Source organism: Podarcis gaigeae (genome assembly GCF_964106915.1).
Source record: "Podarcis gaigeae genome assembly, chromosome: 2".
NCBI classification, from domain to species: domain Eukaryota; kingdom Metazoa; phylum Chordata; class Lepidosauria; order Squamata; family Lacertidae; genus Podarcis; species Podarcis gaigeae.
In genome coordinates this window covers 3,466,419-3,484,270 of record NC_139679.1, presented here as the reverse complement: position 1 = coordinate 3,484,270, position 17,852 = coordinate 3,466,419, and the positions used below count along the sequence as shown (strand labels likewise).

The window sequence follows — 17,852 nt, the reverse complement described above, 5'->3', positions numbered from 1 at the left end:
AATTCCTAACAAAAAGTATCTGGGTTTTTTTGGGGGGTGTTATTTTGAACATTTTCATCTCATTATATATCATTTCCCAATATTCTTTTACATTTTTGCATGTACACAACATATAAAAAACGTTCCTTCTACTTCTTTACATTTCCAACACAAATCCGATTCCACACTGTACTTTTTAGCCAATCTATTTGGAGTTAAATACCATCTATGAATCCTTTTAATATAGTTCTCTTTCAGTGTGTTTTTATATTTGTTGGAAGGTTTTTATATTTGTTGGAAGCTGCCCAGAGTGGCTAGGGCAACCCAGTTAGATGGGCAGGAGATAGATAGACAGACAGATATCCAGTCATACCTCTGGTTACGAATGTGATCCGTGTGGGAGGCACATTTGCGATTCGGCGCTTCTGCACATGCACATTATGTCATTTTGTGTTTCTGAGCATGCGCAAGTGCCGAAAAAGTGCCTCCTGACTGTATATATTATAAATGTTGCATATTTTGAGGTTTTTTAGTTTAGAGAAGGCAAGTAAGTGGCAACATAATAGAATTGTAAAAAACAGTGCCTGGCATGGAGAAAGCAGATAGAGAAAAGTTTTTCCCCCTAACATTAGAACTTGTTGAAGCTGAATTTTGGAATATTCAGGAAAGACAAAAAGAAAGTACCGGTACTTATTCACACAGCAGATAGTTACTGTGCAACTTGCTCCGCAGGAGACACTGGGGACCAGCAACTTGGATGGCTTTAAGAGGGGGTTAGAAAAATCCACGGAGGTGAAGGTTATCATTAGCTACTAGCTAGGATGGTTATGTTCTGCCTCCAAAGGCATCCGGTGAAACTGGAAGATTGAGGACAGACAAAAGAAAGGACTCCACAGAGTGTATAGTTAAAATTTAAGACTGATATTCATTACATCACCACAAGGTGGTGGTATAGTACAGACTTATCCTGTGATATTGCGTGCATTTCCAGGCGAAATGAAAATCTGCATTTTGCATTCTCCCCAAACACAAGCAGATTATGAGTGTCAGAAGATTGAACCAGTACCTAGAAATTGAGTGATAACACATGGTGAGATACATTTGAATTGGGGTGGAACAGTTGAAATTTAACTACAGGTATTTTAATTTTATTAAAAAAGGAAATGTCCCTGTTGTGCGCCAATTATCCCAGTGCCTTTGCAGATGTCAGACACAACACTGGAAGGAAAGATCAGTGAACACTTGGGTGGATGAGTCCTGCCTGCACAGTTTTCCTTATGTCTCCATAAGTGAATGGGACTCAATTACGGTATTTAAAAAACGAAAACTGAAAATTCAAGGAAGGGGTTTGGAATCTCTCTGCGGGGGGTGAGCCCACCCAGGCTCCCCACGTGACTCCAGCCCTGACTGCAGAACTCTTTGCTTGAGGAGGACTGAGTACTCACCAAATTCTCTATCTTTTGTAGAGGCCGGTAGTTTAAATATACAAGACCTGACACAATTCTGGAAAGGAAAACACAGCTTCAAAAGGACCACAGCCGCAAAATCCAGGCATACTGCCAGAAATACTGAAGTAATTTTTCTGGGTGGTTGCATACAAATATAGGAATTTGTTTTCCCAAATGATGACCAGATCTTTCTCACATGACATTCTTGCATAGGGAATGCTCAGTTGTTCCTTTGCTACAGTCAGTTTACACTTTCCTAACTTTCAAATGGCTGTGAGCTGTTGCTGCTCCCCTGACCCTTCCGGGAGAAGAAATGAACAGAAATAACATTTGACGAATCCAGCCGCAGAGCAAGCCAATCGGGCGCCTGGGGTGGTGCGCGTGCCCTGCGGCCAGGGGCGGGGCTAGCCGGGCAGGACGCTCCACGGGGTCTCTGTCTCCCTGCCTCCTCCCACTCAGCCGCCCCACAGCTGGGGGGGGGGAGGCAGCGGGCGGACCATTTGGGGCAGTGCAGAGCCTGCGGGCGCCCAAGCCGTCCACGTCACTCCCAGGAGAGACACGTGGCTCAGGCATGCTGCAGGCCCCATGGCCAGTGTTGCCTGCCATTTTGTCACCCCTTCAGTGGTGACACCTAGGGTGCCCTGCCCCCACCGCACCCCCTTCCTCCACCCCGGATGAATCTTTGTTATGGTGATGTCATTGTCACCTATCAGATGCTGCTTATGACATTACTACAAGTCTTTCTACTCATTTTGAAAAAAATTAATATATTGCCATTTCAACTACATTATTTTAATGGCAAAGTCTTGTGTGAAACAGCTGAATTAGAACATATCAATAAGTTTTATTCTATTTGCCTGGGCATGAAGAAACCCCCTGGTTTCACACCTCACTACTGGTCCCAACTGCAGAACTGGCAATGATACGAGGGCCACATAATACTACTTCCATAACTGCAATCAATCTTTTAATGGGGCGTCGTCTACACTTTGGAATGTCCTGCCTATTGACATTGCTTAACTCCTTCCTCTACCCAGATACGTAGAAGTTCTGTGTGTTTTTAGCTTATGGTTGGTTTCAATTAGTTTTAAAACATTTTTAAATACTTGTTTTTAATTTTTTATTGATAATTTTATTATTGCATTGTCTTTCGTCTTGAATTTATATTCTATTTGCTAAAGTTGATATTTGTATCCTCATATGAATTGATTGATACAATATGTTTTGCACACTTATTTGTCTATCCCGCTTCAGTGCTCCGTCTTCTTACTCTTTGAATGTTTGTTTTAAGCTGCTTTGGGCACAGCTCCCTGTGGAAAGGCAGCATATATATATAAACTCAATCAATCACAGTCTAGCTTGGTCCTCTCTGTTAAAGGCTGCAAGACTCTTGGTTATTTTTGCTTACAACAAACTAACTTGGACATCCTTCTTCAGTTTACAAGCTTTTACTGTGTCTGTACTGTGTGTGTGTATGTGCACGCATGTGCGCACCTTCCAACATTCCTTAAGTGAATGTTCTCACTCCCTGCAAACAGACCCTCCTCGACCCCCACAATGTTTGTCATTACCCCACAGAGCATTTCCTATCAGAAGAAGGGCAAGTGCCACCACCATCACACCTATGGGACTGAAATATACTCAGAGTCGCAAAGTGATTTCATGCTCTTTATTCAGCTCATAGTGGTGAGGAGGAATGAATGAAAGTCCCCTCAAGGTATCTGCTTTATATACATTATTTACACAATGGGCTGCACATGATTGGCTAATTCCGGAATTCTACTGTAAGCCAATCAGGTTGTGGATTCACTTAAATCTGGAGCATGATTGGGTGGTTCCTGCCAACCAATCATACTGCTGCATTGTTCTAGGACCAATCCGACTGCTGCATTCTGAATCCTATTGTTCTAGGACCAATCAGACTGCTGCCTTTTGGATCCTATTGTTCTAGGACCAATCAGACTGCTGCAGTTTGGATCCTATTCGACTCAGTACATAACACCCCTCCCCTCTAAGTTCCAGTCCTGCCCGGGAGGTCGCATTCATAGTCCTCAAGGTACGCACCTTCCAACATTCCTTAAGTGAATGTTCTCACTCCCTGCAAACAGACCCTCCTCGACCCCCACAATGTTTGTCATTACCCCACAGAGCATTTCCTATCAGAAGAAGGGCAAGTGCCACCACCATCACACCTATGGGACTGAAATATACTCAGAGTCGCAAAGTGATTTCATGCTCTTTATTCAGCTCATAGTGGTGAGGAGGAATGAATGAAAGTCCCCTCAAGGTATCTGCTTTATATACATTATTTACACAATGGGCTGCACATGATTGGCTAATTCCGGAATTCTACTGTAAGCCAATCAGGTTGTGGATTCACTTAAATCTGGAGCATGATTGGGTGGTTCCTGCCAACCAATCATACTGCTGCATTGTTCTAGGACCAATCCGACTGCTGCATTCTGAATCCTATTGTTCTAGGACCAATCAGACTGCTGCCTTTTGGATCCTATTGTTCTAGGACCAATCAGACTGCTGCAGTTTGGATCCTATTCGACTCAGTACATAACACCCCTCCCCTCTAAGTTCCAGTCCTGCCCGGGAGGTCGCATTCATAGTCCTCAAGGTACGCTGGCGGCCTACGTGTCCGTTGCGGCCTGTGGTGTTCCCTGGTCCGGTGTTCAGGTTCTGGCTCGTGTTCCAAGGATGCTGGCTGTGATGGGGCTGTTTGGTCTGGCGCAACCGGCTCGCTCAGTCGTGGTTCTGGTTCCGGTGTCCTTTCGGCCTCACGGGTCCTCTCTGTATTTACTGATTCTGCCTCTCCTGCTGGCCCCTGCTGCTCTATGGGCCTCACTGCCCCACTGTTCCCTTGGGACTCCTCTGCCCTTTCCTCCTCCTGGGTTTCTCCCGGGAATCGTCGCCGTATCTGGTCGCAGTGGCGGCGCCAGCATTGCCCTCCATCCGTTAGCACCTCGTACGACACAGGGCCAGTGACCCTGGTGACTGTGGCGGGTACCCATGCTGGGCCTGCCCCAAAATTCTTTGCGTACACTGGGTCCTGGGCCTCGAAGGTCCGGGGGTTCCTGCCTTCCCCCACCACTACCTCATCCTGAGCTCTATCGGGGTGAAGGCGGTCCAATCTGATTGCAAGGCGCCGACCCATTAGTAGTTCAGCGGGGCTCCGGCCAGTCGTTGAGCTGGGGGTGCTGTGCTGTGCTAGGAGGAATGTGGCAAGGCGGTACTCCCAATCCCCTTGCGTCATGCGGCGAAGGGTGTCCTTGGTGGTCCGCACCATGCGTTCTGCTTGGCCATTGGTGGCAGGGTGGAATGGCGCCGAACGGATGTGGCGGATGGCGTTCTGCGCTGTGAAGGTTTGGAATTCTCCTGACGTAAATGCAGTCCCGTTGTCTGAGACGAGAGTGTCAGGGAGCCCGTGGGTTGCAAACAGCCTGCGTAGTACCCGGATGGCTGCGGACGTAGAAGTGGACGGTACCAGTGCGACTTCCAGCCATTTGGTGTAGGAGTCCACCACTATGAAGAATGTTTTCCCCTGAAAGGGGCCAGCGAAGTCCACATGCAGGCGTGACCATGGTGCTCGGGCGGACTCCCAGGACTGGACTGGGGCCCTTGGGGGATCTGGGCGGGATTCTTGGCAGGCCTGGCAGTGTTTGACCCAGGCCTCTATCTCTCCGTCGATCCCCGGCCACCACACATAACTCCTGGCAAGGGCCTTCATTCTTACTACCCCTGGGTGTGTCTCATGTAGTGCTGTGAGGACCCTTTTGCGGAGGGGCTGGGGAACAACGACCCTGCTTCCCCATAAAAGGCACCCCTTGTGGGCCGACAGTTCATGTTTGCGGGTTGTGTAGCCAGCGAATTCTGGCCCAGGCCTGCTGCTGGGCCATCCCCTCCACACCCAGTCCAGGACCCGGGAGATGACCCTATCTTTCTTGGAGTGGTGTGCAACTTCTTGTGCCTGAATGGGGCGGTCGGGAAGCAGCTCCAGGCTCATAACCTCTTGTGCAGGTGCTGGGTCGGGGCCTGTTTCCGGTAGTGGTAGCCTGCTGAGGGCGTCCGCATGGCCCATCGCCTTCCCCAGGCGGTGAATCAGCGCATACTGGTAGCTGGCAAGGAAAATTGACCACCTGAGGACACGAGGAGACAGCACTTGGGGGGTCTGCTTTTCGGGGGCAAACAAGCCAAGCAACGGTTTGTGGTCAGTCACCACGGTGAAGGGCCGCCCGTACAAGAAATCATGGAATTTTTTTACTCCCTTCACAATTGCCAGACCCTCCTTGTCGATTTGTGAGTAGTTCCGCTCGGTTGCGTTGAGTGTCTGGGAAAAGTATGCCACCGGTACCTCTCTCCCATCCGGGAGTTGGTGTCCCAGGACAGCGCCAATGCCATAGGGCGAGGCGTCGCATGCTAGCACCACCGGCAGCCTCTCGTCAAAGTGTGCCAAGACCGAGTTTGAGACAAGCAAGTCCTTGACTGCCTGGAATGCGGCCTCCTGGCGCTGGCCCCACACCCAAGGGGCCCGCTTGTCCAGGAGTCTGTGTAGGGGCTCCACTACCGCCGCCTTGTGGGGAAGGAAGGAATGGTAAAAGTTCAATAGTCCCAAGAAGGCCTGAAGTTCAGTCTTGCTCTTGGGCGCTGGGGCATCACAAATGGCCCGTACCTTGTCCCCAGTCGGGTGGACCCCTTCTGCGTCCACCATAAATCCCAGAAAGTGCACCTGAGGCACTCCTAGTAGACATTTTTCCCGCTTCACCTTGAGACCCGCTGTCTGGAAACGGTGCAGAACGGTGCGGAGGCGGTCCTCAAACTCCTCTGGTGTGGGCCCGGCAATTAACACATCATCGAAGAAGGGGGTGACGCCAGGAATCCCTTTAAGGAGCGAGTCCATTAGATTCTGGAATATGCCTGGTGCCACGCTGACACCGAATTGCAGCCGCTTTACCCTGAACGCTCCTCTGTGCGTCACAATCGTCTGTGCCTCTGCTGTGGCCTCATCTACTGGCAGCTGTTGATATGCTTGGGCCAAGTCCAGCTTGCCAAAAATTTTCGACCCAGCCAGGGTAGCAAGGACATGGCTGACCACTGGCACTGGGTATGCATGGGCCGTGAGGGCCTTGTTTATAGTACATTTGTAGTCTGCACAGATGCGGACCGAACCATTAGGCTTGACGGGTGTGACGATTGGGGTTTCCCAGGGGGCATTAGGCACCGGCTCCAGCACTCCTTGCTCCACGAGTCGGTCCAATTCCTCGTCTATACGTGGTTTCAGGGCGAACGGGACCCGGCGGGCCTTGAGCCTGACTGGTCGTTCTGCGGGGTCAAGCTGTAGAGCAATGGGGGGGCCCGTATACTGTCCCAATTTCCCATCGAAAACCCCTGGAAATTCCTTGCATATAGCGTCCACATCCACTTGTAAGGTAGTGTGGTTCACTCCGGTGATGGCTAGTCCCAGTGGTCCAAACCATGCCAATCCCAGTAAGCTAATGTAGGGGCCCTTGACCACAAGCAAGTCCAGTTGCCGCGTCCGCCCTCGGTATTGCACCCTGAAGGTCCCCACCCCCATTGTGGGGACCTTACGTTTCTGGAAGTCCCGGAGGGTGAATGGGGCCGGCCTGAGTTTGGGACCCCCAGTAGGACACAGTTTCCTTAAGGTCCTTGCCGAGATTATGGATAGATTTGAACCCGTGTCAAGCTCCATGCGGCATGGGGCCCCCTCTATCCGTACCTCTACATAAATTTTCTCTATGTTGGGGTAGGGCAACTGGTATACCTGGAAGTCCGTGAGCTCCGTCGAGTTGCCTTGGTGCGTTGGGCCCCGGGACCTGGGGCTCTTGGATTGGTCATCTGATGCCTGGCGTCGGGTGGGCCGAGCCCGACACACCCGGGCGATGTGTCCCAATTTTCTGCACTGCCTGCACTCTGCATTGCGGAAACGGCAGGTCCTCCTCTCGTGAGTTTCCCCGCAGCTTGCGCAGTTCCCTCCTTCTCGTCGAGGCAGCTGTGGTATGTGGGCTGCTTGAGTGCGCTGCTGTACTCGGTGCACCTCCTCCCTGTCAGATCCTGAGTCGTCAGTGAGGTCTTCGTGGTGGACCCTCGGTTGGGATGGCAGGCTCGGCCGTGCCTCTTGCGTCGACCTCTTGGCAGCTTCCGTTGCCAGGGCCTCCTCCAGAGCGACCTGGAACGTTAGGTCCTTCTTAGCGTAGAGTCGTTGTTGCAGTTTCTCATCCCTCAGGCCACCGACGAGGCGGTCACGAAGCATGTTCTCCAGCTCTGAGAAGTTGCAGAACCGGGCGGCTTGGCGGAGAGAGGTCACAAACCCAGTTATGGTTTCCCCAGGGGCTTGCCGCTTTGCATAGAAGGCATTTCGACGAGCCACCACTGAGGGTTGCGGCGAAAAGTGCCCCTTCAGCTGTTCCATTATTGTTTTGTATGGAACAGTAGCGACGTCTTCAGGCGCAAGGAGAGCCCGGGCGATTTCAAACGTCTCCTCTCCGCAGACGCTGAAGAATATCGCCCTCTTCTTGGCGTCTTCTTCATCGGTGACCCCTTTGGCTTCTAGGAGGAAAGTGAAACGGGAGGCGTACGCTTCCCAGTCTCCCGTTGCTGGGTTGAACGGCGAGAAGCTGCTGTCGGTTGCCATTCTGAGTTCCTTGTGTCCCGGAGCTGAAGCCTGGATACACGGTGCGAGGCAGCGGTGCGGCAGGTGGCGGTGCTGCGGTGCTGTGTGTGGCAGTCAGCTCAGCGGGATCCCATCCTCGTCGCCAGTGAAATATACTCAGAGTCGCAAAGTGATTTCATGCTCTTTATTCAGCTCATAGTGGTGAGGAGGAATGAATGAAAATCCCCTCAAGGTATCTGCTTTATATACATTATTTACACAATGGGCTGCACATGATTGGCTAATTCCGGAATTCTACTGTAAGCCAATCAGGTTGTGGATTCACTTAAATCTGGAGCATGATTGGGTGGTTCCTGCCAACCAATCATACTGCTGCATTGTTCTAGGACCAATCCGACTGCTGCATTCTGAATCCTATTGTTCTAGGACCAATCAGACTGCTGCCTTTTGGATCCTATTGTTCTAGGACCAATCAGACTGCTGCAGTTTGGATCCTATTCGACTCAGTACATAACAGGGACATAGCACACACGTCCAGGCCCATCTTGCCCACAGAGGCTAGTGGCACAGGGCACCACGGCACCAAGTTCTGGAGGGCGCCAGGTGAGAGTCCGGGGAACACAGAACGAGCGCGCTGAGTGAGCGAGGGTGCGTGTGCTGCGCCCGCCAAGTGTTGGCTCGGTTTTTTCCCTTTTACCCTGCAGGAGCCGAATTCTCGGGGCGCCAGAAAGCTAAAAGGCAAAAAACTGAGCCGACGCTCGGCAGGAGCGGTGCACACGCCCTCATTCGCTTGGCGCAGGCCCGCTCACTCGGTGTGTGCCTGCCGTGGCCACCGCAGCACAAAGCGGCCAGCTGAGCCGGGAGGTGCTGCGTCCAGCCTCCGCCTCTTCCCCGCCAGAGGAGTCGCACTCCAGCCGCTGCCCGCCTCCTCCAGCCCTAAAAAAGGTCAAAAACTCTGGGAAGGGGGGGCGCCAGAGGGATATTTGCACCACGGAGCTGGATATGCTTAAGACGGCGCTGCACACATCCTCCACCATCCTGAGAAAACCCCTTAATCCCAATTTTATTTTATTTTATTTTATTCTTTGTTACACTTACAAAAGGTAAGGGGTAAGATTAGACATGGATGCACAAAGCATATTTTTTAAAAATCAAGGCTCCTTTCACTCCACTCCGCTCCCCCTGCCTTCCCACCCAGGGCAGCCCTGCCCTTTGTCTCCACTCAGGGCCTCAGCAGCCGCAGCCCCCCACCCCACGCTCTCCAGCAGCCACTACGAGCTGCCCAAGGGAGGAGGATGGCAGCCGCAGCCATAGGGCAACAATGGCATGCTCCCTTGGAGCTTCCGCAGCCACAGCCTCCATCACTCAGGACAAGCGCCAGCTCTTGTTCCTCCTCAAGCTTGGCGGCAGCAGGTGAGATAGGGATATTCTGGGATCATATCAGAAGCAGGGATGACTGTCCCTGGAAAATCAGGGCACATGGAGGTGTTATATTCCAAGTGTCCAAGGTAAGGTGAGAGGAGGACGGCACCAGTTTGGCATCACACAGGGTGCCACTGAAATTTGAAATGCCCAGGTCTGCCACTGGAGGGGGTAGGAAGCACATTGTGGATTGTTTGTGGTAGTCTACCAATTGCAGGACCATGCCCACCAACCCACTGCTGGAGGCAATATGCCTCTGAATATGAGTTCCTGAAGGGGAAGAGCCCTGATGAGCTCCAGTCCTGCTTGCGGGCTTCCGATAGACGTCTGGTTGGCTACGGCAAGAGCTGGATGGTGGACTGGACAGGTCTTTCATTCAGATCCAGAGGGCTGATCATGCCCCTGTGGCTCAGCTGCAGCAGCTAATCTCTTTTGCAAAGGAAGGAAGTAAACAAATCCAAGTTGTCTGGCAGCTGCAGGATATGCTCCATGTCACACCTAGGCAAGTCCAAATATGAGATTGTGAAGACTGGTCTAGGTGACCAGGAGCAACTCCTGCAATTGTCAGGCAACTGCAAATTGTTTATTTCCTGCCTTCTGCAAGAGCAGGCCACGTGCTAAAGCAGTACAGAAAAGGGAAAGAAAGCATTTGTAATGGAAATGAGCATTCTGACCCCATGTTATGTACTGAATTGAATAGGATCCAAACTGCAGCAGTCTGATTGGTCCTAGAACAATAGGATCCAAAAGGCAGCAGTCTGATTGGTCCTACAACAATAGGATTCAGAATGCAGCAGTCTGATTGGTCTTAAAACAATGCAGCAGTATGATTGGTTGGCAGGAACCACCCAATCATGCTCCAGATAGAAGTGAATCCACAACCTGATTGGCTTACAGTAGAATTCCAGAATTAGCCAATCATGTGCAGCTCATTGTGTAAATAATGTATATAAAGCAGATACTTTGAGGGGACTTTCATTCATTCCTCCTCACCACTATGAGCTGAATAAAGAGCATGAAATCACTTTGCGACTCTGAGTATATTTCACTGGCGATGAAGGTGGGATCCCGCTGAGCTGACTGCCACACACAGCACCGCAGCACCGCCACCTGCCGCACCGCTGCCTCGCACCGTGTATCCAGGCTTCAGCTCCGGGACACAAGGAACTCAGAATGGCAACCAACAGCAGCTTCTCGCCGTTCAACCCAGCCTCTGGAGACTGGGAAGCGTACGCCTCCCGTTTCACCTTCCTCCTAGAAGCCAAAGGGGTCACCAATGAAGAAGACGCCAAGAAGAGGGCAATATTCTTCAGTGTCTGCGGAGAGGAGACGTTTGAAATCGCCCGGGCTCTCCTTGCACCTGAAGACGTCGCTACTGTTCCATACAAAACAATAATGGAACAGCTGAAGGGGCACTTTTTGCCACAGCCCTCAGTGGTGGCTCGTCAAAATGCCTTCTATGCAAAGCGGCAAGCCCCTGGGGAAACCATAACTGGGTTTGTGACCTCTCTCCGCCAAGCTGCCCGGTTCTGCAACTTCTCAGAGCTGGAGAACATGCTTCGTGACCGCCTCGTCGGTGGCCTGAAGGATGAGAAGCTGCAACGACGCCTCTACGCTAAGAAGAACCTAACGTTCCAGGTCGCTCTAGAGGAGGCCCTGGCAACAGAAGCTGCCGAGAGGTCGATGCAAGAGCCAGCTGTCCCAACCGAGGGTCCACCACGAAGACCTCACTGACGACTCAGGATCCAACAGGGAGGAGGTGCACCGAGTACAGCAGCGCACTCAAGCAGCCCACATACCACAGCTGCCTCGACGAGAAGGAGGGAACTGCGCAAGCTGTGGAGAAAGTCACGAGAGGAGGACCTGCCGTTTCCGCAACGCAGAGTGCAGGCAGTGCAGAAAATTGGGACACATCGCCCGGATGTGTCGGGCTCGGCCCACCCGACGCCAGGCATCAGATGACCAATCCAAGAGCCCCAGGTCCCGGGGCCCAACGCACCAAGGCAACTCGACGGAGCTCACAGACTTCCAGGTATACCAGTTGCCCCACCCCAACGTAGAGAAAATTTATGTAGAGGTACAGATAGAGGGGGCCCCATGCCGCATGGAGCTTGACACGGGTTCAACTCTATCCATAATCTCGGCAAGGGCCTTAAGGAAACTGTGTCCTACTGGGGGTCCCAAACTCAGGCCGGATCCATTTACCCTCCGGGACTTCCAGAAACGTAAGGTCCCCACAATGGGGGTGGGGACCTTCAGGGTGCAATACCGAGGGCGGATGCGGCAACTGGACTTGCTTGTGGTCAAAGGCCCCTACATTAGCTTACTGGGATTGGCATGGTTTGGACCACTGGGGCTAGCCGTCACCGGGGTGGACCACATGAGCTTACAAGTGGACGTGGACGCCATATGCAAGGAATTTCCGGGGGTTTTCGATGAGAAATTGGGACAGTATACGGGCTCCCCCATTGCTCTACAGCTTGACCCCGCAGTACGACCGGTCAGGCTCAAGGCCCGCCGGGTCCCGTTCGCCCTGAAACCCCGTATAGACGAGGAATTGGACCGACTCGTGGAGCAAGGAGTGCTGGAGCTGGTGCCTAATGCCCCCTGGGAAACCCCTATCGTCACACCCGTCAAGCCTAATGGTTCGGTCCGCATCTGCGCAGACTACAAATGTACCATAAACAAGGCCCTCACGGCCCATGCATACCCAGTGCCAGTGGTCAGCCATGTCCTTGCCACCCTGGCTGGGTCGGAAATTTTTGGCAAGCTGGACTTGGCCCAAGCATATCAACAGCTGCCAGTAGATGAGGCCACAGCAGAGGCACAGATGATTGTGACGCACAGAGGAGCGTTCAGGGTAAAGCGGCTGCAATTCAGTGTCAGCGTGGCACCAGGCATATTCCAGAATCTAATTGTGCTGGTCCCGGGGGTAAGGTACCATGGGCGTAAGCAGAGTCCACACGAAGAGGGGCGAGGTCCGAGGCGGAGAGCCGGGCGGGGAACAGGAACGCTGGAACAGGAGACCGAGCAGGGAACAGGAACACCGGATGAGCAGGAACAGGAGGCCAAGCAGGGAACAGGAGCACCGGATGGTCAGGAACAGGAGGCCGGGCAGGGAACAGGAGTACCGGATGGTCAGGAACAGGAGGCCGAGCAGGGGTCAGGAACACAGGAAGGTCCGAAGCCAACAACGACGTTGCTCCCGCAACCTGGGACCGGGCTGACTAGGCTTTTATCCTCTTCTAAGGCCGGGGGCGGTCCCGGCCCCCAGGAGCCCCGCTTCCTCTGGCCTTAAGGCGAGCACTCCTCCTGGGAGCAACCAGTTCCCTTCGCCTCTCTGCCCTAAGCCTCTGCAGATCAGGAGAGGCCGAAGGGTTACTGGGCCCTGGAGGAGGCTCACCTGACGCCACTGAGTCCTCAAGCACCTCTGGGGCCAGAAGGGTTTCACCTGGGGCCAGCTCCTGGTGCTCTGCCACAGGTGCAGGCTCTTCAGCATCTAGGCCTTGCCCCAGTTCAGCCGGCCCTGGAGGCGGGGACTCCTGTGCAGGCTGGGATTCCTCTGGTTCATCCTCTGAATCGGAATCCCAGGCCATCACACTAATGGACTCTCTCCTTAAAGGGATTCCTGGTGTCACCCCTTTCTTCGATGATGTGTTGATTGCCGGGCCCACACCAGAGGAGTTTGAGAACCGCCTCCGCACCGTTCTGCACCGTTTCCAGATGGCGGGTCTCAAGGTGAAGCGGGAAAAATGTCTACTAGGAGTGCCTCAGGTGGACTTTCTGGGATTTATGGTGGACGCAGAAGGGGTCCACCCGACTGGGGACAAGGTACGGGCCATTTGTGATGCCCCAGCGCCCAAGAACAAGACTGAACTTCAGGCCTTCTTGGGACTATTGAACTTTTACCTTCCTTCCCCACAAGGCGGCGGTAGCGGAGCCCCTACACAGACTCCTGGACAAGCAGGCCCCTTGGGTGTGGGACCAGCGCCAGGAGGCCGCATTCCAGGCAGTCAAGGACTTGCTTGTCTCAAACTCGGTCTTGGCACACTTCGACGAGAGGCTGCCGGTGGTGCTAGCATGCGACGCCTCACCCTATGGCATTGGCGCTGTCCTGGGACACCAACTCCCGGATGGAAGAGAGGTACCGGTGGCATACTTTTCCCAGATACTCAATGAAACCGAGTGGAACTACTCGCAAATCGACAAGGAGGGTCTGGCAATCGTGAAGGGAGTAAAAAAATTCCATGATTTCTTGTACGGGCGGCCCTTCACCGTGGTGACTGACCACAAGCCGTTGCTTGGCTTGTTTGCCCCTGAAAAGCAGACCCCCAAGTGCTGTCTCCTCGCGTCCTCAGGTGGTCAATTTTCCTTGCCAGCTACCAGTATGCACTGATTCACCGCCCTGGAAAGGCAATGGGCCATGCAGACGCCCTCAGCAGGCTACCACTACCGGAAACAGGCCCCGACCCAGCACCTGCACAAGAGGTTATGAGCCTGGAGCCAGTGTGGTGTAGTGGTTAAGAGCGGCAGTCACATAATCTGGGGAACCGGGTTCGTGTCTCCGCTCCTCCACATGCAGCTGCTGGGTGACCTTGGGCCAGTCACACTTCTGTGAAGTCTCTCAGCCCCACTCACCTCACAGAGTGTTTGTTGTGGGGGAGGAAGGGAAAGGAGAATGTTAGCCGCTTTGAGACTCCTGAAGGGGAGTGAAAGGCGGGATATCAAATCCAAACTCCTCCTCCTCTTCTTCTTCTTCTTCTTCTTCTTCTTCTTCTTCTTCTTCTTCTTCTTCTTCCCAACCGCCCCATTCAGGCACAAGAAGTTGCATACCATTCCAAGAAAGATAGGGTCATCTCCCGGGTCCTGGACTGGGTGTGGAGGGGATGGCCCAGCAGCAGCCCCGGGCCAGAATTCGCTGGCTACACAACCCGCAAACATGAACTGTCAGCCCACAAGGGGTGCCTGTTATGGGGAAGCAGGGTCGTTGTTCCCCAGCCCCTCCGCAAAAGGGTCCTCACAGCCCTACATGAGACACACCCAGGGGTAGTAAGATGTCAAGTCCCGCAGGGCCCTAGTCTCTTGGGACAGAGCGTTCCACCAGATCGGAGCCACAGCTGAAAAAGCCCTGGCTCTAGTTGAGGCCAGCCTAACCTCTCTGTGGCCTGGGACCTTCAAGATGTTTTTATTTGAAGACCATAAGTTCCTCTGTGGGACATACCAGGAGAGGCGGTCCCTGCAAGAGATTGTGCAGTGTATAGTGTAGCAAAGTTACCAGCAATATGACAAAACACTTTTGCCAGTGAACAAATTTAGCGCTAAGTTACTGGTATTTTAACTTAATGCTACCCATGGGAAGCAACCTTAGGTCTGGCCATTGATCCATCTAGCTCCATATTGTCTACACTGGCTGGCAGTGGCTCTCCAGGGTTCTAGGCAGAGACCACTGGTGGGCCCTGGGGTCTAAAATTTAAGCGGCTTGCTGTGCGATACCAAAATTCGGTGCCCCTTCCTTTCGCCCTCCATTCTAAGTAAATTCTAAATAAAAGTTATGGCATCCCTGCAACTGAACCGGTGACCCTCCCCTAAACCCACCTCTGCAGGGAGTCTCTCTCTCAGCCCGACCCGGAGATGTCTGGGATTGTACACTGGAAGCTCTTGCTCTACCATTACAAAGCAAGTGAAGGGACATAATCACCATTCTTGACTAAGCTAGTCTTATGCTCAAAAAAAAAAAAAAAAATCCTTCCAGTAGCACCTTAAAGACCAACTAAGAAAGCTCATACCAAGAACTAACTTAGTTGGTCTTTAAGGTGCTACTGGAAGGATTTTTTTTTTTTTTTGACTATGGCAGACCAACACGGCTACCTACCTGTAACTAGTTTTATGCTGTTTTTATTGAGTTAGTTTTTCTCTTGCTGACCTCTTTTTATTGATTGTATTTTGTGTGTGTTTGGAAAGCTTTTTTCAAGCGGGAGGTCTTCTTTTGAAGGATATAATTTTTTATTCTCTTCTGGGCATATCCCTGGAAGATGTCAAGTGCAAATGTCACCGCAGGCAACTTGAGCAGGTGGCCCCATGCACAACCTAAGACTACAAAGGTAAAGGTAAAGAGACCCAAAGACTACAAAAGAGACCCTAAGACTACAAAGGTAAAGGTAAAGAGACCCCTGACCGTTAGGTCCTGTCGCGGACGACTCTGGGGTTGTGGCACTCATCTTGCTTTACTGGCCAAGAGAACCGACATTTGTCCAGGTCTCTATTTTTAAGGAAATGACTGGATTTTTCAAAATAGAGCAAGGCTCTTCCATGCCCAGACACTCCTTATATATTTGCATTCGTCTTTTTAGAAATCCACTGAAACAGTACAACATTTTGACATCAGAACTTTCTGGAAAGCACTCCCATCCCATATCAAGACAAACATCTAGGTTTCTGCATTGGGTCATATCAGGTTTTCTGCGTGTTGAGCAATAGATGACTTGCCCATGGAGAAGGAATCTTGGATTGCTAGAAACAGCATTCAAGCCTGGAGCTGTAGCCATGATTGATTAGAACAGCAGATGCTAATTTGCAAGATTGAAAAGATATATGCATGGGATTTAGCATTATTAACACATATAAAAGAGATATTGAAGGATGTGCAGCAGCCAAATTCGTTGATTTTTTTTGTTAATAATTGGAACATGAATGAATGAATTTACTTTATTACGGTTACAGATAGGTAGCCGTGTTGGTCTGCCATAGTCAAAACAAAAAAAATTCCTTCCAGTAGCACCTTAAAGACCAACTAAGTCAGTTCTTGGTATGAGCTTTCGTGTGCATGCACACTTCTTCAGATACACAAGATATCTGAAGAAGTGTGCATGCACACAAAAGCTCATACCAAGAACTGACTTAGTTGGTCTTTAAGGTGCTTCTGGAAGGAATTTTTTTTGTTTTTACTTTATTACGGTCACAGATCAGCATAAGCAAAACATCTAAATAACATCTAAATAAATAGCATAACAGTATCTCTAAGCAGATAATTATTAAATTAATTGGGAGCAAGAACCAAACGTAGATTAAAACACATACATATGCTTGATTAAGCACAGATAATGGATGAATAAAAACCGATAAGGAAAATTTAAAGGAGATCAGTTTAAAAAGAACAGCTGTATGGGGTGGGGCTTCAGAAGTGTGGATCTAACAATTTGGGCCTTCTATTTAGGACTGATTTGTAGCATAGACCATCCCAACAAATATCTATCATGACAGCACAAAATCTGGCGACTAAATATGTGACTTCTGGGCTTTTGTCCTGTAGTAATAGGGAGATGTAGTGTTGTTCTGAACGCCCAGGGAACTTATATAGGATGGGCTGGATAAACCAGCTTGAATGTCTATGTAATACTGGCAGTGAAAAAGGGCACGCTCTGTTGTTTCCTGCTGCCCAGAGCCACACAGGCATTTCCTCTCCTTGTATGGTATCTTCCTATAGCGGTCTTCCTGAATTGCTGAAGGGAGGGCCTGACAACGTGGAAGCCCTTCGTTGTTTTGGTATTTCAAAATTAGCTATGTATGGCATTTGGAAAGTCAAGTATCTTCTAGTTTCGCTAATTTAATTTTGGGGGGACCTGGCTAGGTCTGCCTGTCATTCTATGGATTGAATCCTAGTTGTTATTATATTATCCACTGCTTGTATCCATATCAATTGGAAATCATCTTTGATAGTCAAGGAAGCAAGGCTGCTCAGAAGGGAGGCTAGTCTCAGCCAATAATTAAGAGTTGCGAGCCGCACTCTGGCCTCGATTCTTATGAATCCAGTTTCGAGGTGTATTGTAGCATTGGAGACATATTTAGGTACTTGAAGAACATATCTTATAAGGGACGTGGGTGGCACTGTGGTCTAAACCACAGAGCCTAGGGCTTGCCGATCAGAAGGTCGGCGGTTCAAATCCCCGTGACAAGGTGAGCTCCCGTTGCTTGGTCCCTGCTCCTGCCAACCTAGCAGTTCGAAAGCACGTCAAAGTGCAAGTAGATAAATAGGTAAACGGTGTTTCCATGCGCTGCTCTGGTTCGCCAGAAGTGGCTTAGTCATGCTGGCCACATGACGTGGAAGCTGTACGCCGGCAGAGGACAGGAGTCAGGAGACATAGGAGGGGAGCCAGAAACAGAAGCAGCATAGAACAGACACATAGCTCTAAGGTGTGTCATTGTAGGGGGTGAAATTTAATTTTTGAAATTTTCTTCAGTCAGGGTCTTAGAAATATGTTTTTGGGTGTGAGAAATTCAAATCTACTATTTTTATTACAGGACAAAGTTTAGCTTGGTAAATCTATGGAAAACCACATAATTTTAATTTTACCTTCTGAAAATGTCAG

The 17,852-nt window shown here is 51.0% G+C and overlaps 1 long non-coding RNA gene across 1 annotated transcript; it reads right to left on the bottom strand.

The window, feature by feature from the left end:
• Window positions 1–458: 458 nt before the first annotated feature.
• LOC310840113 lies at window positions 459–17,126 on the bottom strand. The gene is made up of 6 exons (XR_014561812.1): window positions 16,432–17,126; window positions 15,624–16,189; window positions 15,366–15,573; window positions 14,708–15,198; window positions 9,650–10,254; window positions 459–1,698 (listed from the first exon to the last, which is right to left on the bottom strand). It is a non-coding gene; the product is annotated as an uncharacterized lncRNA (long non-coding RNA).
• Between the last annotated feature and the right edge of the window lie 726 nt (window positions 17,127–17,852).